This window comes from Perna viridis, chromosome 15 (genome assembly GCF_037379345.1).
Source record: "Perna viridis isolate PV_CMFRI_1.1 ecotype Kerala chromosome 15, ASM3737934v1, whole genome shotgun sequence".
Lineage (NCBI taxonomy): Eukaryota > Metazoa > Mollusca > Bivalvia > Mytilida > Mytilidae > Perna > Perna viridis.
In genome coordinates, this window is record NC_142459.1 from 9,522,124 (window position 1) to 9,544,586 (window position 22,463).

Consider the following 22,463-nt stretch of genomic DNA (forward strand, 5'->3'; position numbering starts at 1 on the left):
TAAGTTTGAGCATGGAAAGGGCCAGTGTAGAGGAAAACTGTTTTGTTTCCGATGCTCTGAAGGACACGGGGGAATCGACTGCAAAAAAGATCTGAAAAGCAGAAACTGTGAAGAAGCTCACATGCCATCATCTAAAGATTGCCCTCTTTATAAGAAAGCAAAAAGATATTTTAAAGATAAAAACTGAAAACAAAATTTCATATAGTGAAGCTCGCCAGAAGTGCTCCCTTTCCAACAACTTTCTTGCATCTGGCAAAACATCTTATGCTAGTGTTGCAAAGCGTGCTTGCCTGTCCTCGACTGTTGAGGTGTAGACGATCATGAGTTGGAAAGAGGATATCAATGGTCTTGCCAAACTGCCCACTGAGGTATCCACCAAAATAATGAAACCATCCAAAAAATGTTTAGAGGAAATTTAAAAGGCCAGAGCTAAGAAATCTCACCAATGTTCCCAGACTCAGTCATCCCAAAATTCCGGATCATCTTCAAAATCATCTCCATTATCACAACAGTCATCGTCTTCCAAATCTCAACAGAAGAATGTCCAACCCCCAAAAATGTTGGGGAATTTCCGTGTGGAGGACTTGGAGAAATTAAAGTCTAGGCGACAGATTGTGTCGCCTGTGGTGTCGGACTCGGATTCCGAATCTGACATGGAAACAACAGATCATGGACTTTGTCCAGGTGAAAACTGGCTGGGTCCCGACCTTGATCAGATTGACCAAACAGATCCTGTTGCCATGAAAAAATACAAAGAGCAGCGCGCTCAGTCAATTCGAATTGACCTTAATGGTGGCACTCGTACTAGAAGGTCATCGAGTCGTGATCGCGGATCCAAGTCAGAGAAAATATCCCCCATTCGTCACCCATAAAAATGGCCAAATTACTTCAATGGAATTGTCGAGGTTTAAAGGCTAATATTTTAGAATTAACTCTTCTTGTTCAGTCTATTTTACCAGTTGCATTATGTCTCCAGGAGACTCATTTAAAAGAAACGGATCAAATTTCCGTAAAAGGATATACAATGTATAGTACATTTGCTGAGGCAAATGAACGAGCTGCTGGTGGATCTACCATTTTTATTAGGGACAGAGTAATACATAGTTCAGTTCCTTTAACTACCGATCTACAAGCAGTGGCCGTTAGGTTATCCCTTGATAAAACCATAACCGTTTGTTCCATTTACATTCCCCCAAATTCAATTTTGTGCAGAAATAAATTAGTTGATTTGGTTAAACAGTTGCCCAAACCATTTATTATTTTGGGTGACTTTAATGCTCATAATCCTTTATGGGGAAGTAATCATACGAATGGTAAAGGTAAAAACGTTGAGGAGCTCCTTCAACAAGAAGATTTGTGCATATTTAATGACGGATCTTCAACGTTCCTTCATTCAGGCAATGGATCGTATTCTTCTATTGATTTAAGCATTTGTGATCCTCTCGTACTTTCAGAGTTTACATGGCGAGTTCATGATGACTTGTGCGGGAGTGATCATTTTCCAATTATTTTGGAGCATTTATCCTCCAAAACGGAGGAAGTCAACCTCGTTTTAAACTTGAGAAAGCAGATTGGGCTTCATTTGAAGCCCACTGTCTTGAAGAATTACGATTAGAAGCGATGAAGGATGTTGAAGATCCCATTTTATTATTTAATGAAAGACTGAAATCAATTGCTAATAAAACAATACCTAAAACCTCGACAAATCCAAAAAACCATGGTTTACTGATGAGTGCGACAAAGCGATCGAAGAACGCAACAAGGCCCATAGCCGGTTTGACAAAAATCCTACACCAGCAAATCTGTCAAACTTCCGAATATTTCGAGCAAAAGCTCGACGTACATGTAAACAAGCCAGACGAACCTCTTGGAAAAATTTTGCTTCTAGTATTAAATCTCACACTCCCCTCAATAAAGTATGGAATTTTATTAGAAAAGTAAAAGGAAAAAATTCGAATTCTTCAGTGAAACACCTTAAAGTTGGTAATACCACTCTAACCACCGAAAAAGATATCGCCAATAAGCTAGCTGAAACATTCGCTAAACATTCATCCTCAACTAACTACAAACCGGATTTTCAAAAAATTAAATCATCTGCAGAAAAGACAAAATTAAACTTCAAGTCAAATAATGCTGAATCCTACAACTCTCAATTTTCTATAGAGGAACTAAAATCGTCACTGGCTTAAGCCCACGATACAGCTTGTGGGCTAGATAATATTCACTATCAACTTTTGAAACATCTTCCTGATCCATCTCTACAAACACTTCTTGCGTTAATGAACGAGATATGGACTTCTGGTAACGTTCCGTCCATCTGGAAAACGGCTTCAGTAGTCCCTATTCCAAAACCAGAAAAAGATCATACGGATCCTTCAAATTATCGCCCGATCGCATTGACAAGCTGCGTCTGCAAGACAATGGAACGAATGGTCAATAATCGCCTTGTGTGGTTCCTTGAGAAGCACAACTTACTCACTAATATTCAGTGTGGTTTTAGGCAAGGCAGAAGTACTCTTGACCATTAAGTCCGGTTTGAAACGCTCATCAGAAATGCATTTGCTAAAATGAACATGTTGTTTCGGTCTTTTTCGATTTAGAAAAAGCCTATGACACGACGTGGAAATACGGTATTTTAAAAGATATATATGATATGGGGTTGAAAGGAAGACTTCCTCTGTTCTTGTCTAATTTTTTGTCAGATCGTCATTTTAATGTGAGGGTAAATTCGACTTTTTCTGAGGAGAAGGAACAGGAAATGGGAGTTCCTCAGGGAAGTATTCTTTCTGTCACTCTCTTCAGTATTAAAATTAATAGTTTAGCCCAAGTTTTGAAGGACAATATTGACGGTTCCTTGTATGTAGACGACTTTTTGATCTGCTACAGGGGACAAAATCTGAGTAATATTGAAAGGCAGTTACAACTTTGCCTCAAAAGAATTGAGAAATGGGCTTTGGAGAATGGGTTTAAGTTTTCTACATCTAAAACTGTTGGTATGCACTTTTGTCGAAAGCGAAAGCTGCATCCGGACCCAGATCTCTTTCTGTATGGTAATAAAATCAAAATAGTAGAAGAAACAAAATTCCTTGGATTACTTTTTGATAGTAAACTTTCTTTTCTTCCCCAAATCAAATTACTTAAATCTAGGTGTCTTGAGGCATTAGATATTTTAAAAATGGTGTCCAGTACCGATTGGGGTGCTGATACCTCAATTTTATTAAATTTATATAGATCTTTGGTTAGGTCTAAACTTGATTATGGATCTATTGTTTATGGTTCCGCCAAAAAATCTTACCTTAAAATTTTAGACGCTGTTCACCACCAGGGGTTGCGACTTTGCCTTGGTGCCTTCAGAACCTCTCCTATTGAGAGCCTTTATGCCGAGGCAAATGAACCCTCCCTTGGAGACAGACGTTTGAAATTAGGTCTTCAATATGTAAGTAAACTTATGGCCTACCCAGATAGCCCTGCCTACGACTGTGTCAATAATCCTATTTATGTCGACATTTATCGAAAACATGAAAGCAAAACCCCTCCTTTTGGAATTCGAATAAACCTCATCTGGAGACCAATGCAGTGACACCTGTTGTTACTTCGAAATGCCCTCCATGGGAGCTTCCACATCCTTCTTTCATTTTTGATCTGCGCGAATATAAAAAGTCCGATACCAATCCTTTATTTTTACAACAAAAATTTTCTGAAATTAAAGCAAATTATCCGGATTTTTCGACGGTGTATACAGATGGCTCAAAAGATGGCGATAGCGTTGCATGTGCTGCTGTCCATGGTGACAGAACTGTAACTGAACGGTTGCCATCGAGCGCTTCCATATTCACAGCTGAAGCTCGAGCCATATTGTTAGCACTTGAATTGATTACTCAATCTAATCTGTCACAGTTTATTATTTGTTCTGACTCTTTGAGCTGTCTTTTGGCAATTAAGAATCACAAACTGAAAAACACTCTTATCTTACAAATTTTATATTTTATTCATCGACTTCGGGAATTCGATATATAGATTATTTTTCTCTGGGTACCCAGTCATGTTGGTATTCAGGGGAATTCAGTTGTAGACAGGGTTGCCAAAAAGGTATTAAATGAAATAATAAAGGACGTTAGTTTGCCATACACCGATTTTAAACCTTTAATAAGGAAATATATTTTAAAGATGTGGCAGGACCGATGGGACGGTCTTGAACACAACAAACTCAATTCCATAAAACCCGATCTAGGCGTTCATCAATCCGGGTCGGGCAATCGCAAAGAGCAAGTGGTCATGACTAGATACCGCATTGGACATTCTAGATTTACACATGGCCATTTGCTTGTTGGTGATCCTCCACCTGAGTGTATCCCATGTGATTGCCCTTTCTCTATCAAACATGTTCTTCTAGATTGTGTGGATTTTGCCAACACCAGGCAAAATTATTTTGACTGCGCCAATATGTTTGATTTGTTCAAGACCGTTTCATCTAAAAACATTATCGATTTCTTGCGGGACATCGTTTTATTTAATATAATCTAAATTGGATACCTTCCTTAGTTTTTCAATATTTTAAATGTTTTATCGAATTTAGGTTTCTATATGTATTTTATGTCTTAGGTTCACCTTTTATGTACCTTTTTATATGTAAATAGCTGCTTGTTTTAATTTCATATTTTTATGAAGAGACTTTGATCTTGCTTTTAATATTTCCATTTCATTCAATGTTCTTGCCGTGATATGGCCCTAGTCGCCGAAACGGCATTAAAAGGTAACAATCAATTAATCAATCAATCTACTAGATATAATGTACATCTTAGTGTAAAATAATGGACATACTTGAAAAGTGTTGATCTTGTAGACAAATCCTTATTAGTGATAACAAAGTATCTTCCAGTTATCTTCTTTCTTTCTCTCTAAAGTTAGAAAAAGTAACAAAAATAACTGTGTGGCTGACAGTATAACAGATATTGCATAAAAGACTGAAAGTGGGCGAAACTCAGTTAAAAATAAACAGAAAATCAGTAAAAATTGTGCAAAATGTATGTTGATTGATCGCAGAACATAAAACATATTGTTTACCTTTCCTCCTTCTTCTGACCACAGAATTGAGGCTAGACTGCTGCTGATGCACGACATTTCCTTTTTAATTACTATACGGCGATATGGTTGAAAAATAATATACAAGAATGAATAAATATATTTAACAGATTTTAAAAGAGTAATCCAGGGACAAAGACCAGACATGGAAAAGAGACATACACAACAAAGAACATAAAGTAACTAAAAATCATACATACAAAATAACAAAAGTAAATGAGCAACTCGGACTCCACTACAAACTGGGAGCATGGACCAGGTGCACCGGTTGGGTAAGCGTTCTCTGCTTTTCTAGAAACACCCTCCGAGTTGCTCATAAAGTCAAGTCCGGGGTAGACAAACGAGGGAAGGAAAACCATGACCCGTTGAATAATGGTGCTGATGGATACACAATAACGATCCACGAGTTCATGATAACGACCATAAAACGTCTGTAGTGATGACTTCAATCTTGTAGCAACATAACCCTGCTCCAGAAGCCTATTTGTTAGAGTTCTAGTGCGATACAAAACGTCTGCGTAGTTTCGGCAAGCTCTGGCATAACGTATGAGTTGTGATAAGAACACTCCATACGCAGGAGCCGAAGGGATGTTGCCACAGATGAGAGGAAAGTTGACAATTCTGAATAAAAAGTCATCACGTTTGTCGTAAAGTTTGGTCAATAGTTTTCCTTTACCATCGCTTTCTGAGTGTAGGTCAAGATATGAGGCTGACTCCACTGTGTCTGTAGTATCCTTTTACCTCAAGTTCTTTTGGGTAGATGCGATGTATCAAATTCCCGAAATTAGGATTGTTAAAGATAATACGTCATCTATATAGCAGAAACTGAGATTGATGGTTGGTTGGTTGTTGGGGTTTAACGTCCGAGCAGCAATATTTCAGCTATATTCGGACAATGAACATGAAATGAAAAAAAGAAAGGATGGGTCACAAGGATAATAGGGTCGACAAATTTTGATTGCCACTGGAAAAAGGGGGGATGGGTAACGTCGGGCAATTTAGCCTCCTGTGGCGGAGCGCAAAGGTTCCTACTCCTATCGAATACCACGGCGGGGTTCTTAAACGTGCGAGGAACGTGGCATCTTTCCCAACACGGTGCACCACTATGGTTTGCGGTCAGGTTTTCCGTATTATAGCCTGACAACCCCAGCATGTAACACGCCAGGGGTACCCCATTCCACTACCTGGGGCACACATCCCAGTTCCTCTGTGGGCAGAGAGCCTAGCCCCCGGCTAGGTTTCTGAGCACTATTTAGTCGCCTTATACGACAAGCTTAGCGCTGCTGCAGGCCTATTCTTTTAACACCCGGATCTGCAAGGGGCTCCACCACACTGGACACGCATGTTGTCGATTAAAAATTCCAGCATATTGTAAACATCTTTCTTTGTATATTTGGAAGATGATTTGGAATAATTTCTTACAAAGTACGAGGAATGTCCTCTTGGTCATCTGTTTCACTTACCTTTCTGTCATTTATTGACTTAATGTCACTTTCTGTAACACATTCAACCTTACTTGTTACGGTTCCTCTTTTCAAATTCATAAATTTGGAACTATTATTAACTAACATAACTGGAACCTTGTTAAGGTTATGTACCTTATTTATCGACTGGCAAATGGCAACTTCTGGTTGTTACTTAAAAAACCTGATTTTAATTCAGTTAAACATTTCGATTCGCCAAAATTAAATATGGTTTTAAAATAGACATGTTCGGTAGCATTAAGTAACCATGTTTATCTAACGGATCATTGTGAAATGGAAGTCGTACATTGCTTGAGGGCCATGACATGACATTTTCAACGATCTCTCCCGTGGGCTATAATGTCATGAATTTCTCTGAAAGTTTTGATCTTGAACCGTGTATTATGTCTTACCACTTCTGTTATACTGAAATTGTTAGTTTAACTTGAACCCAGTTTGTATATATAAGGTGTATTTAAAAGTGAACGTTTAAAGTTCTGTCTTAGGTACAAAGATGGTCTGAACTGACCAACTCTTCTTTTACGACAAGCTTAGCGCTGCTGCAGGCCTATTCTTTTGACACCCGGACCTGCACGGGACCAATACTCAGTATCTGAAAGGATTTTCTTCTACCATTAATATTTTACAGAGAGTGTGAAAGATGCTGGTGGAAATCTAACAAAGGCTGCCATTGCCGGGTACAGCCAAATGCGTAGTGTGGGAAAGGTATTGAAAAGAGTATATGAAACCCAGGTTTCCGGATTGTCACGACTCGGGGTATATCAGAAGTCGGTCGTTGACAGGCAGAAAGATCTGCAAGACTACATCAAATTACTTTGAAAAGATGATTACCTGAGCGTAAACATCCTTCTGTTTCTGATATGTATGGAAATGTATTTAAGAACATTGTACCAAAGTTTAAATCTCACTTACAGAAGCATGTAAAACAGTCATTCCCAAATAATGGGTACAATTAGATTGTAGAAACTGATAAAAATAAATGTCAACTGAACAGAGGGACAAATGGTATACCATTTTGTATCTATATCTGGTCTGTCAATTTCCAAAATTTCACTCGCACCATCAAAGCAGTTTTCAAGTTATAGAATTTTTAAGATGTTAAGGTAGATGTGAACGTTACGGAAGTTAGTGTTTTATAAAGTCAGCCTTAATAATTAAAGAAGAGGAACACATGATGTTTATCAAGGCTCATGTGAAAAGGCTTACATATACCACCATAACAAAATAATTAATGGTATTATTCTGCAATGTATAGAAAGAAATAAACAAATAAAATGTCTGAATCAAGAGAGTTTTTTTTATAATTAATTCATATTACAAGTTTGCAGTACTAGAGAAGTAATGAATTTTAACATATAAAAAGGTCTTATTGTATATTATTATAGTTTCATATTACAGCTTTCCAAAATGATCTAATAAATATGTTTTGAATTACTATTGCGCATGTTTCATGTGGCATATCCACATGCCCAACTTTGTTACGGAGGTTAAGAAAAAAACAGTATGCAAATGTTGATACAAAGTAACATTCAAATATTTATTGCGTACATTTTACAACAACTCACAGACAAGATACAAACTAGACAACTGTTTTTTTATATCAAATTATATGTATTTTTAAATTAAAAGGACCTTTTATGCAATAATCTCCGTAACGATTCATGAACATTCACGAGATTGTTTTATCTTAACTTAATATCGTTAATTTGATATTTCTTGTAACCAACAGTGATATTTTACTGGCCATATTAGACAAATTTATATAACTTGCAATGACATTAAGACGAAATATATTATTTTCAATTATATTTTCGTGTTACGGAGGTTATTTTTTCTCATTTAATTCACATATATTACCAAAACATCACAATAACATGTTTGGAATGACAAGTACATCAAAGTTTTTTAGGCATGTGTTTTAGCGAGGATCTCGATTTTCTTCAAGTCATCTAATGGGATGGTATAAGTTTTTATCCTTTTCCCCGATGGTTTAGGAGGAGACACAATAACACATAAAATGTGCTCCAATTTTATCCAGATTATGTCATCTTCCTTTGGCCATTTGAAGCTCTCCCCATATCGACCAGCCTGTGTCATAAACTTCACATTGACTTCTTCATCATTTTGATCTAAATCTATAACTTGTCCTATGTACCATTTTCGTTGGTACATTGCTGCAACCCAAGTTTCTTTCGAAAGTTTATCTAGCGCAACAGTCTCCTGCTGGTGTCTGTTTATTTCTACTCCTTCTAGATTTCTTCCTTCTCCTGTTTCTCCCTCTTGATCTGAACTTGCCAGAGCTTCTACAATGCCCTCGTTACCACTGTCCTTTACAAGTCGATGAAGCGTGTACCCTACACATGTTGATGTAGAAATATCAGCAATACATTCCTTACAATAGCATGACGTATTTCTTGTATATACTTCGGTTATTCCATTTCCTATGACATAGTGAATTTTGAATGTTCCTTTGACAGCAACAGGTGTAATTCTTTCCGACAAAATCTTCTCTGAGTTATCATAATCCTCCTGGTTGTAAGATATGTATTTCACTCTACTCCCAGATTCCCGAGCTCCAGTAGCCCATATCATAAAATCGTCTGCAGACTGAATCGACCTCTTGCCTTGCTTGACGGCATTATCCGCAGCTCTCTTGACACTTGCGCCAAGCCCGTCACATGGCCCCTTGCCATGACCACTTTCAAGGTAGCTCCATCGAGCTGACATTCCAAATTCCTGATCGTGCATTGCAATAAACTGGAATATTGTTTTATTCCTATACTGACTTGTCGGGGAATCGCTTAGGTAATGTATTCTTTTGAGGTTTGGATTGTCTTCTTTCATGATAGCTATCATTTTTTTAAGGATTGTGTAGACTGCTGTAGCATTGTGTGACAGAACATCTGAAGCAGCAACATAGCTCTGTATTTTGTTGTCCGTACCAGTAGGATAATAAACTACCATAGTATGCAGAGATATCATGGCAGCATTCCAGTAAGCTGATTGTACCTCTTCAACTGAGACACAGCCAAAGTTTTCCGCAAAATCCATCCATATTAAAACTTCATTCTCTGGAAGGTTTTCGCGAAGGGTTTTGAGCTGACTGTATTGGGTATGAACTCTATCAACGTGATCCCTGAATTCTGTCAGATCTTTATCAAATTTGACGCAGAAGTCTGCTTTTGTTACTGTTTCTTCTATTTCTTTAAACCTCATTTTCGTTCCATCTGGAACTCTCTTCCACTGAGTGAACTTGATTGTAGTAGATTCCAGCGAGTTTATCTGTTCTAAGATCTCCTCATTGATGGTGAACTCCTTGATGAGCATATCAGGATTTTTGGAGCACCTCAAGCCTACATTGTTTAGACCCTTTATTTTCAAAGCCAGGTTCTGATGTTTAGAGCACAGACAGGTTTTTCTGTTGGCAAAATCTGCGAGAATTATATGCGGTGGTCTTAACTTATAAAAGACCGTTCTCGACATCTGAATTTTTGGGTTTTCGAGCTTGAACTTTTCGTACAGGTTCATTACATAATCTGACAAAACATGCTTCTGCTTAGTTTCTTTATTTGTCGTTTTAGTGTCTTTTTTCCCTGGTAGTGTAGTGCTGTTATCTTCTCTCTCTAAGAATTCAATTACCACGCCCTTCACCTGTTCGGACATAGCTTTGCCTTTCCTCTCTTTTGACAAATCATTAACTTTCTTTCTGTTTACCCCAAGTGATCTACTCAAGGCAGATGCACACCGATATCTTGACATCAACCCGGACCAGACTGATTTAACCCCTTTCTTCTTTTTCTGCTGTACTGATGACCTAATGCTATGAAGTACTGTGTTAGAAAGTAAGAGTTGTTTTCTAACTTGTGCTGCCCTTTTCCTATCTAGCTGCAAGGAGTTTACTTCTGTTCTTGTTTTGCTTCTAGGGGTCATTTCATTGATAGGTATTCTTTCGTTATTGATAGAACTATCCAAACTTGAAATGTCTGCGTCCTCTGCATCTGTAGATGTCAACGTCATCGAGGGTTTCTTCTTGTTCAAACGCTCAATTCTTTTCTGTAACCTTTTATTCTTTCTTTCCAGTTCTGAATTCTTTCCTAACAGTTCATTATTTTTCCTGTACGCTGTTCTCAACGACCTCCGATATGTTTTTCTCACTTGTTTTCCCTTGTTTATGTTGTTGATTGGCAATTTGACTATCATTGTTAATGAGGAGGAAGGTCTTGCAACTTCGATCGTATCATTTTTGACTCTTTTTACTTTCTTGTAATGTCGCTTTGACTTCTTACATAGCTCTTCTCGTCTTTTCTTTAATGCAGCGGGGGAAAGTAAATTCGATGGAATATATGTTTCTCTTTTCCTTTGAGCTTCTTTCTTGAGATATGTAACTGGGTTTTTTGCTTTTTGTTTCTCCCTATAACGTCTCTGTCTCTCTGCATTACTCAGTGGCATTGTCTGAAAATAAAAATAGAACGAAATGAACAGGCTTGTTTTCATACACGCACATGCGCAACTAATCTGGGGGACATGCATAATACTCATACACTCGCGTGCCCGCACCTACATAGATATTATAATGTATTTATACTCCACTATGAAGCATAGGCGTCAATCGATAATCATATATTTTTTTTCTATCCTCCGTAACGAAATTAAAAACCTCCATAACGGCAAATTCGAGCACTTACCAACATCGAACGTATATATCACAGTTAGTATTTCAATGTAATGACTATCAAGACAATGGAACAAAAAATATTCTTCGATTATCGTAACCATAGGAGAATTAAGTCTTGCCTGGAACAAATGATTAATTTTTTTTTAATTTCTATCCTCCGTAACGTATATCAAAAGTGTTGTTAATGAAAGGCATCAATATTTGATACTCATAGGTGGTAATTGATTGACTAAAACGGGATCTGTAACAATGTAAACAAATTTTTAATTGTTATTTTCGTGTATGCATGTTAAATTTTTTTTATTATTAGCATAACCTCCGTAACATTCATGAAGTCTCGAAAATCTGGATAATATTGGCTATACACCGCTATTGAAGTTGTGAAAGTCGTCGTATTTTAGCGAAGTTGTGTTGTAGAGTCTTATATATGAGAAAATGGCTGAGAAAACGTTTATTGTACGTTTTAATGTTTCTTGCATCATGGGGAATAAATGAGCAAACTTACCTTTCAAAAATCGATAAAAATATTCTTTATATCTTTCTTTTGTCGTGCTGTATTATTTTCAACAAAAGCTGTCTGCTACAAAAATGACTTCCGGCGGTGTCAACAGCCGTTGATACCGATAAAAAGGTCCGGTAACAACTGCGTAACGGAGGTTAGGTTTATTATTATTAATTTGGATATATGCAACAATTTTCTTGATTTGCTTTCATAAAACTGATTCTTGAGAAGAATTATGTGTATTTTAAAGAAACTTTGAATCATATGAGTTGTCCCTGAAAATATGTTACAAAATTATGCGTAACGTAGGTTAGGTTCTTATATGCGACAATGGGAAAATACAGAACAAAAAGTATTTTTTTCAATTTTCATAACCTTGTAACAAAAGTTAGAGGTAGCATTTAAAAAATTAATATATCAACACTTCTTAAAGTCATATGAATCAGGTTTTCTTGTCATATGAATATTTCCTGCCCGTACCTCAACATTCGTTATGGTAGGTTATACGTTTATCGGCGACATTGATTTAGTTTCTTGGTCAAAGTGTATTCAACATCATGCGATGAAGAAAGTAATATATAATTAAAATATAATATGGTGTAAAATAAAAATGGAAAGTTTATATGAATTGGATGAAAAGAAGGATGTTAATTTCACACCTACATTTGGACTTTTTCTAAGCGACATTCGTATTTGGAGTGATTTCCGGATAATGGATGTTAAAATCACACAAAATTATTTACGATTTACATCACCACGAAATATAATTTTATGTTAGTATATATTCCAACTTCTAAGAACAAAAAAGAAACTTCTCCGAAACAAATTTTAAGCTGGTAATTTATGGAATATTGCCGGCGACACTGTAATTATGTAATTGTACCCATTATTTGGGAATGACTGAAAAGAGTTGGCTAAACAGAGGCAAATTGTTGCACAAATGCAGGCCGAACAAGAAAACTATACCACTGATTATATATTGCACTTTATGATTCTTTGTGCCCCGTGCAGGTCCGGGTGTTAAAAGGATAGGCCTGCAGCAGCGCTAAGCTTGTCGTAATAGGCGACTAAATAGTGCTCAGAACCCTACTGTGGTATTCTCCCGGAGTAGGAACCATAGGAGGCTAAATTGCCCGACCCCACCCACATCAACCTATTTCCAGTGGCAATCAAAATTTGTTGATCCCATTGTCCTTGTGTCCCATCCCTTTTTTCATTTCATCATCATTTCATGTTCATCGTCTGAATATAGCTGAAATATTGCTGCTCGGACGTTAAACCCCAACAAACAAACAAACAATTTGATTCTGGAACTTCTCTCTCCATTTGTTTTGTTGCAATGAATGTTTGGAAATTTGATGCATGTTTCTGTCCCAAAAATTCACCATTTTTTTTTGGTTGCAATGAATGTTAGGAAATTTGATGCATGTTGCTGTCCCAAAAATTCACCAAGTTCATAATTAAAACGATACACTTGTTTGTTTGTTTGTTTGTTTGTTGGGGTTTAATGTCCGGGCAGCAATATTTCAGCTATATTCAGACGATGAACATGAAATTGATAATAAAATGAACATGAAATGATGATGAAATGAAAAAGGGATGGGACACAAGGACAATGGGGTCGACAAATTTTGATTGCCACTGGAAATAGGGGGAGGTGGGTAGGGTCGGGCAATTTAGCCTCCTGTGGCGGAGCCCTATGGTTCTTACTCCGGGAGAATACCACAGTAGGGTTCTTTAACATGCGAGGAACGTGGCATCTTTCCCAACATGGTGCACCACTATGGTTTGCGGTCAGGTTTTCCGTATCATAGCCTGACAACCCCAGCATGTAACACGCCAGGGGTACCCCATTCCACCACCTGGGGCACACATCCCAGTTGCTCTGTGGGCAGAGCGCCCTAGCCCCAAGCTAGGGTTCTGAGCACTATTTAGTCGCCTTTTACGACAAGCTTAGCACTGCTGCAGGCCTATTCTTTTAACCCCCGGACCTGCACGGGGCTAAAACGATACACAAAAGGTTTACTAACACAATAAGCTTTACATGTGAAAAACAAGTAATGTAGAAAGTACTATGCATGAAAATTTAAATACATTTCCACAATGAAAAATTCCAGAGGTGTTATACAGGAAAAACCCATTCGGGTACAATTCATCACAGTACAGAGTGATAGAGAATACATAAATTAAAAAAAACAAATGGTGGTAAAAGGAGTAATGGCAGTGGCTTTAAAAAGGATCAGTGTCGCCAAATGAGTTGTCTTCCGCTGGGTAATAAACACAAGACAATTTAAATTTGCAACATACTGAATTGCAAATCTTGCGCCGCTTTTTCTTAACCTACCATGTCATGTGAGTAACCATTGGATGTAGATTTGCATGGGATTTAATAAAATGCATTTTGTTTTACAATATTTACTAAAATAAATTTGTAGTTACAATTTGAAATTGCCCCGTGCAGGTCCGGGTGTTAAAAGAATAGGACTGCAGCAACGCTAAGCTTGTCGTATAAGGCGACTAAATAGTGCTCAGAAACCAAGCCGGGGGCTAGGCGCTCTGCCCACAGGTGCCCCAGGTGGTGGAATGGGGTACCCCTGGCGCGTTACATGCTGGGGTTGTCAGGCTATAATACGGAAAACCATAGTGGTGCACCGTGTTGGGAAAGATGCCACGTTCCTCGCACGTTAAAGAACCCTGCTGTGGTATTCGATAGGAGTAGGAACCTTTGCACTCCGCCACAGGAGGCTAAATTGCCCGACCTTACCCATCCCCCCTTTTTCCAGTGGCAATCAAAATTTGTCGACCCTATTGTCCTTGTGTCCCATCCTTTTTTTTTTTTCATTTCATGTTCATTTTATCATCCATTTCATGTTCATCGTCTGAATATAGCTGAAATATTGCTGCTCGGACGTTAAACCCCAACAAACAAACAAACAATTTGAAATTCATGGGATTTTTTTCTCCCATTGGATTTTAATTTCTCCCATGGGATATCTTGTGTTAAAATACAATGATAGTCATAGAGTGTATGCCTTACATATTCACTTAGTGCATTTTTCTTCTGTGCAGTATGAATAAAAAAGCTGAATGACTAAAAGAGAGAGGTTTATTGTATTGTTTTGGGATGTTTTTGACGTTTTTAATCTTTTATAGGTCTGAAATGAAATCACTTTGAAAATTCACTTATCAACCACAAATGTAAAACAACGAAATAGAAAAAAATATTCAAAGACACTCTGACTATAAATATGCTGTTTAAGAATATAAACTTGGAATGCTGTATGAGCAGTACTTTTATCTTAGTATTTAAATAAATTATTTAAAAATTCTAATGGAAGTCTAAATTCAGGTTCATAATCAGCTATTTGGCACTTCTTTTTCTTCTTGGTCAGCTTCAACCCATGAAACATGCTTCCTTTCTCGTCTCTGTAGAATAAAACAAGTAAAAATCTTTATGCAAACAAAATATATAAAATATTTTACAATACCATTTTATTTGTAATCAAAGTGATCTTATTTTTTCTTACTTGATATATGTTCATTTCTAATATCAACAGCTGAAATTACTTGCAATCAGACATCTAAAAGATAACATGAACAGACACACAGATAAAATGCTTTCTATATAAGTTCGTGGCAGCACTTTTGATTTATTGTGCAAAGTATGAAGAACAGATGGACGGACAGCAGTATGCCATAATATGTCCCGTCTCAAAAAGCAGGAGTACAAAAATTCTGGAGAACAGTGTATACCTGATATGATAAGCTATCAAGTTTGCATATACTGAATTAGTCATTCACCATAGAGGCAAGCAGGTGGCTGGTCCCTGAAATGGTGAAAAACAATTCTGCATAATACATATGGTACCTTTCAATTTAGTTGAATTAATTTTCATTGCAAGAATCCTTCAAGCAGTTATCTTGTAATGCACATAAGTAACATTCAATGTTAAGTCAAACATGGTGGGGGTAAGTTTAATCAAAATTAAATAAGAGATTGTGGAGAAAGCTGTCGTTGCACTTTCAAAAAATGTAACAAGTTTAGTGTAGTCTGAGTTGCTCATTTGCTTTTGTTACTTTGTGTGTAGCCCCGTGCAGGCCCGGGTGTTAAAAGAATAGGCCTGCAGCAGCGCTAAGCATGTCGTATAAGGCGACTAAATAGTGCTCAGAAACCTAGCCGGGGGCTAGGCGCTCTGCCCACAGAGAAACTGGGATGTGTGCCCCAGGTGGTGGAATGGGGTACCCCTGGCGTGTTACATGCTGGTGTTGTCAGGCTATAATACGGAAAACCTGACCGCAAACCATAGGGGTGCACCGTGTTGGGAAAGATGCCACGTTCCTCGCACGTTAAAGAACCCTGCTGTGGTATTCGATAGGAGTAGGAACCTTTGCACTCCGCCACAGGAGGCTAAATTGCCCGACCTTACCCATCCCCCCTTTTTCCAGTGGCAATCAAAGTTTGTCGACCCTATTGTCCTTGTGTCCCATCTTTTTTTTTTCATTTCATGTTCATTTTATCATCCATTTCATGTTCATTGTCTGAATATAGCTGAAATATTGCTGCTCGGACGTTAAACCCCAACAAACAAACCTAAGAGTATTCAAAATAATTATGATAGACTTAAAGCAGAATTAAATAGACGTTTCAAGGGTTCCTTTGAAGAGGATGACATCCTCATTACCCAACACTCAACAGAATCTGTAAATGACTTTTTGAATAGGCTACAGTTACAAGACACCAATTTTGATATACCAGAGCCACTTCATTTAAAACTGGCTAAAAAAGGCTTTCGGCCCTCTTTACGTGCGGCCATTAAAATTTTAATGAATTGAAAACGGCTGCTGTAATAGCTGAGCGGGTTGAGAAAGACAATAGGGTCTTGGCACTAATTAACTCTATGCCAGATGAACATTTTAATTTGCTCCACAATACAATTAACACCCGGACCTGCACGGGGCAAAAAAAACTACAAAGAAAAGGATCGTATTCGACGCGTCCACAAAGTGTGAAGCCCCGTGCAGGTCCAGGTGTTAAAAGAATAGGCCTGCAGCAGCGCTAAGTTTGTCGTAAAAGGCGACTAAATAGTGCTCAGAACCCTAGCCGGGGGCTTGGCCGCTCTCCCCACAGAGCAACTGGGATGTGTGCCCCTGGTGGTGGAATGGTGTACCCCTGGCGTGTTATATGCTGGGGTTGTCAGGCTATAATACGGAAAACCTGACCGCAAACCATAGTGGTGCACCGTGTTGGGTAAGATGCCACGTTCCTCGCACGTTAAAGAACCCTACTGTGGTATTCTCCCGGAGTAGGAACCATAGGGCTCCGCCACAGGAGGCTAAATTGCCCGACCCTACCCACCTCTCCCTATTTCCAGTGGCAATCAAAATTTGTCGACCCCATTGTCCTTGTGTCCCATCCCTTTTTCATTTCATCATCATTTCATGTTCATTTTATCATCAATTTCATGTTCATTGTCTGAATATAACTGAAATACTGCTGCTCGGACGTTAAACCCCAACAAACAAACAAACAAGCAAAGTGTGAAAATGCATCGTTAATGTCATTCATCAAGGTCCAAAATTACAGAGGGATTTATTTGATGCTCTGTTGCGATTTAGAAAGAATCCAGTTGCGTTAGTTTGTGATATCGCTGAAATGTATCTGAGGATAATTATAGCTCCGGTTGATAGGTCATATCACAGGTTTTTTTGGCGCTCAATGGAATTAAATCGAGAACCGGATGAATATGAATTCAATAGTGTTGTCTTTGGAGTTAATTCTTCGCCATTTCAGGCCAAATATGTTGTGCAAAAGCATGCCGAGTGCATGAAAGCGTCGCATCCGCGAGCTGCGGAAACAGTACTTCATTCGACTAGCGCCCCGTGCAGGTCCGGGTGTTAAAAGAATAGGCCTGCAGCAGCGCTAAGCTTGTCGTACAAGGCGACTAAATAGTGCTCAGAAACCTAGCCGGGGGCTAGGCGCTCTGCCCACAGAGCAACTGGGATGTGTGCCCCAGGTGGTGGAATGGGGTACCCCTGGCGTGTTTCATGCTGGGGTTGTCAGGCTATAATACGGAAAACCTGACCGCAAACCATAGTGGTGCACCGTGTTGGGAAAGATGCCACGTTCCTCGCACGTTAAAGAACCCTGCTGTGGTATTCGATAGGAGTAGGAACCTTTGCGCTCCGCCACAGGAGGCTAAATTGTCCGACCTTACCCATACCCCCTTTTTCCAGTGGCAATCAAAATTTGTCAACCCTATTGTCCTTGTGTCCCATTCTTTTTTTTCAGTTCATGTTCATTTTATCATCCATTTCATGTTCATCGTCTGAATATAGCTGAAATATTGCTGATCGGACGTTAAACCCCAACAAACAAACAAAAACATTCGACTAGCATAGATGATAGCATGGATTCAGTAATGAATGAACATGAGGGAATATTATTGTATAATCATTGTCGGATTTATGGTGTAAAGCTGGAATGTACGCACGCAAATGGTTATCAAATTCAGAGGCAGTGTTAGATTTTATTCCGAAGGAAGATCGGGAGTTCGAAGTTAATCTTGATGATGGCAGTTTGCCTTCTGTGAAAACCTTGAGAATTATGTGGAAAGCGAATGTAGGTTTATTCACGTTCAAAGCGAATCCTCCAGGCGAGGACTTTGTGTACACAAAGCGAAATTTCTTGAGAAAAGTGGCTATCTTATTCGATCCTCTTGGATTTATTTCGCCGTATATAGTGAGAGCTAAAATGTTGCTTCAAGATATGTGGTTAACTGGATATAATTGGGATAATTTACTAGACGAAAATTTAATATGTAAAGCAAAATCTTAATTTAAAGAGCTAAATGATTTGAATCAAATCGAAGTTTACAAGTTTCGAAGGTGTTTACAAGTTGTGGATCAAAATGAGAAAATTATTCACACAAATATTCATACATTCGTTGATTCGTCTGAAGAAGGATATGGTGCAGTTTCGTATATCAGAATCGAGTATAAGAGGGGAGAAATTTCGACAACGATTATTGCATCAAAATCGAAAGTTGCACCAATTACTGCAGTTCGTATTCCGAGATTAGAGTTGATGGCTGCTGTTTTAGGATTAAAACTTGCACTTTCCATTGCGGAGCCGCTTAGAATACCGACGGAACAACTTGTGTTTTGGTCAGATTCTATGGATGTTTTATGGTGGATACGTGGTCGAAGCAGAGACTTCAAGCCGTTTGTCGCGAACCGCATTGAAGAGATACACAGGGCTTCCAGTCCGACACAGTGACGCTACGTACCAACGAAAGAAAACCCCGCGGATCTGGTATCGAGAGGCAGGACTGTTATTCAGCTGAAATCGGACATTATATGGTGGGAAGGTCCAGACTTTCTATCAAAACAAGAATGTGACTGTTTGTTTGTTGGGGTTAAACGTCCGAGCAGCAATATTTCAGCTATATTCAGAAAATGAACATGAAAGGATGGGTCACAAGGATAATAGGGTCGACAAATTTTGATTGTTGTTTTTTGCCGTTTCGGCGACCAGGGCCATATCTCGGCAAGAATATTTAATGCAAGGAAAATATTAAAATTAAGATCAAAGTCTCTTCATAAAATAATGAAATTAAAACAAGCAGCTATTTACATATAAAAAGGTACATAAAAGGTGAACCTAAGACATAAAATACATATAGAAACATAAATTCGATAAAACATCTAAAATATTGAAAAACCAAGGAAGGTATCCAATTTAGATTTTATTAAATAAACCGATGTCCCGCAAGAAATCGATGATGTTTTCAGATGAAACGGTCTTGAACAAATCAAACATATTGGCGCAGTCAAAATAATTTTGCCTGGTGTTGGCAAAATCCACACAATCTAGAAGAACATGTTTGATAGAGAAAGGGCAATGACATGGGATACACTCTGGTGGAGGATCACCAACAAGCAAATGGCCATGTGTAAATCTAGAATGTCCAATGCGGCATCTAGTCATGACCACTTGCTCTTTGCGATTGCCCGACCCGGATTGATGAACGCCTAGATCGGGTTTTATGGAATTGAGTTTGTTGTGTTCAAGACCGTCCCAACGGTCCTGCCACATCTTTAAAATATATTTCCTTATTAAAGGTTTAAAATCGGTGTATGGCAAACTAACGTCCTCTATTATTTCATTTAATGCCTTCTTGGCAACCCTGTCTACAACTGAGTTCCCCTGAATACCAACATGACTGGGTACCCAGAGAAAAACAATCTCTTTATCAAATTCCCGAAGTCGATGAATAAAATATAAAATTTGTAAGATAAGAGTGTTTTTCAGTTTGTGATTTTTAATTGCCAAAAGACAGCTCAAAGAGTCAGTTCAGTTGTACAAGGTGACTTGTTGCCATCAAACAAATATCATACGAGACAAATTAAATGAAAATTGGAACTGATCTATATTCGGTGAAACGGAGAAGAAACTTGCATTTTATTAATGGCCAAATTGTCAGTGCAGTTGTGGATATAGTACAATGTACAGTATTACTTGTTTTGCAAATAGAATTTATTGATAACGTATATTTTGGTTAAGAGACGTTTCCTTCTTAGGCCTGCAGCAGCGCTAAGCTTGTCGTATCAGGCGACTAAATAGTGCTCAGAAACCTAGCCAGGGCTAGGCGCTCTGCCCACAGAGCAACTGGGATGTGTGCTCCAGGTGGTGGAATGGGGTACCCCTGGCGTGTTACATGCTGGGGCTGTCAGGCTATAATACGGAAAACCTGACCGCAAACCATAGTGGTGCACCGTGTTGGGAAAGATGCCACGTTCCTCGCACGTTTAAGAACCCTGCTGTGGTATTCGATAGGAGTAGGAACCATAGGGCTCCGCCACAGGAGGCTAAATTGCCCTACCTTACCGATCCCCTTTTTACAGTGGCAATGAAAATTTGTCGATCCTATTATCCTTGTGACCCATCCTTTTTTTTTTCTTCATTTCATGTTCATGTTCATTGTCTGCATATAGCTGAAATATTGCTGCTCGGACGTTAAATCCCAACAAACAAACAAAACAAACATCGATAGGAGTAGGAACCTTTGCGCTCCGCCACAAGAGGCTAAATTGCCCTATCTTACCCATCCCTCCTTTTTCCAGTGGCAATCAAAATTTGTCGACCCTATTATCTGTAACATATATAACTTTCAGAACTATCAGTACTTTGATTTAACACGTGTTATTGTAATATCATACGCACTTCCGCCCACCGCACTTCATGTAAACAATGTAGCCATATAGCAATCAAAATTTGTCGACCCTATTATCCTTGTGACCCATCCTTTCTTTTTTTCATTTCATGTTCATTGTCTGAATATAGCTGAAATATTGCTGCTCGGACGTTAAACCCCAACAAACAAACAAAAACAAAAACCGTTCGATCAATCGGCTGGTCACGCCTATTGAGAGCCTTTATGCCGAGGCAAATGAACCATCCCTTGGAGACAGACGTGTGAAATTAGGTCTTCAATATGTAAGTAAACTTATGGCCTACGACTGTGTCATTAATCCTATTTATGTCGACATTTATCGAAAACATGAAAGCAAAACCCCTCCTTTTGGAATTCGAATAAAACCTAATTTGGAAGCAATTCATCTGGAGACCAATGCAGTGACACCTGTTGTTACTTCGAAATGCCCTCCATGGGAGCTTCCACACCCTTCTTTCATTTTTGATCTGCGTGAATATAAAAAGTCCGATAGCAATCCTTAATTTTTACAAGAAAAATTTTCTGAAATTAAAGCAAATTATCCAGATTTTTCGACGGTGTATACAGATGGCTCAAAAGATGGCCCCGTGCAGGTCCGGGTGTTAAAAGAATAGGCCTGCAGCAGCGCTAAGCTTGTCGTAAAAGGCGACTAAATAGTGCTCAGAAACCTAGCTGGGGGCTAGGCGCTCTGCCCACAGAGCAACTGGGATGTGTGCCCCAGGTGGTGGATTGGGGTACCCCTGGCGTGTTACATGCTGGGGTTGTCAGGCTATAATACGGAAAACCTGACCGCAAACCATAGTGGTGCACCGTGTTGGGAAAGATGCCACGTTCCTCGCCCTGCTGTGGTATTTGATAGGAGTAGGAACCTTTGCGCTCCGTCACAGGAGGCTAAATTGCCCGACCTTACCCATCCCCCCTTTTTCCAGTGGAAATCAAAATTTTTCCACCCTATTATCCTTGTGACCCATCCTTTTTTTTCATTTCATGTTCATTTTATCATCCATTTCCTGTTCATTGTCTGAATATAGCTGAAATATTGCTGCTCGGATGTTAAACCCCAACAAACAACAAATAAACATCAAAAGATGGCGATAGCGTTGCATGTGCTGCTGTCCGTGGTGACAGAACTGTAACTAAACGGTTGCCATTAAGCGCTTCCATATTCACAGCTGAAGCTCGAGCCATATTGTTAGCACTTAAATTGATTACTCAATCTAATCTGTCACAATTTATTATTTGTTCTGACTCTTTGAGCTGTCTTTTGGCGATTAAGAATCACAAACTGAAAACACTCTTATCTTACAAATTTTATATTTTATTCATCGACTTCGGGAATTTGATATAGAGATTGTTTTTCTCTGGGTACCCAGTCATGTTGGTATTCAGGGGAATTCAGTTGTAGACAGGGTTGCCAAGAAGGCATTAAATGAAATAATAAAGGACGTTAGTTTGTCATACACCGATTTTAAACCTTTAATAAGGAA

General features: G+C 38.7%; 1 long non-coding RNA gene across 1 annotated transcript; it reads right to left on the reverse strand.

Annotated features, from left to right (window-relative positions):
* Nucleotides 1-14,345: 14,345 nt before the first annotated feature.
* Nucleotides 14,346-15,774, reverse strand: LOC148596860 (uncharacterized). The gene is made up of 2 exons (XR_015919102.1): nt 15,497-15,774; nt 14,346-15,169 (listed from the first exon to the last, which is right to left on the reverse strand). It is a non-coding gene; the product is annotated as an uncharacterized LOC148596860 (long non-coding RNA).
* Between the last annotated feature and the right edge of the window lie 6,689 nt (nt 15,775-22,463).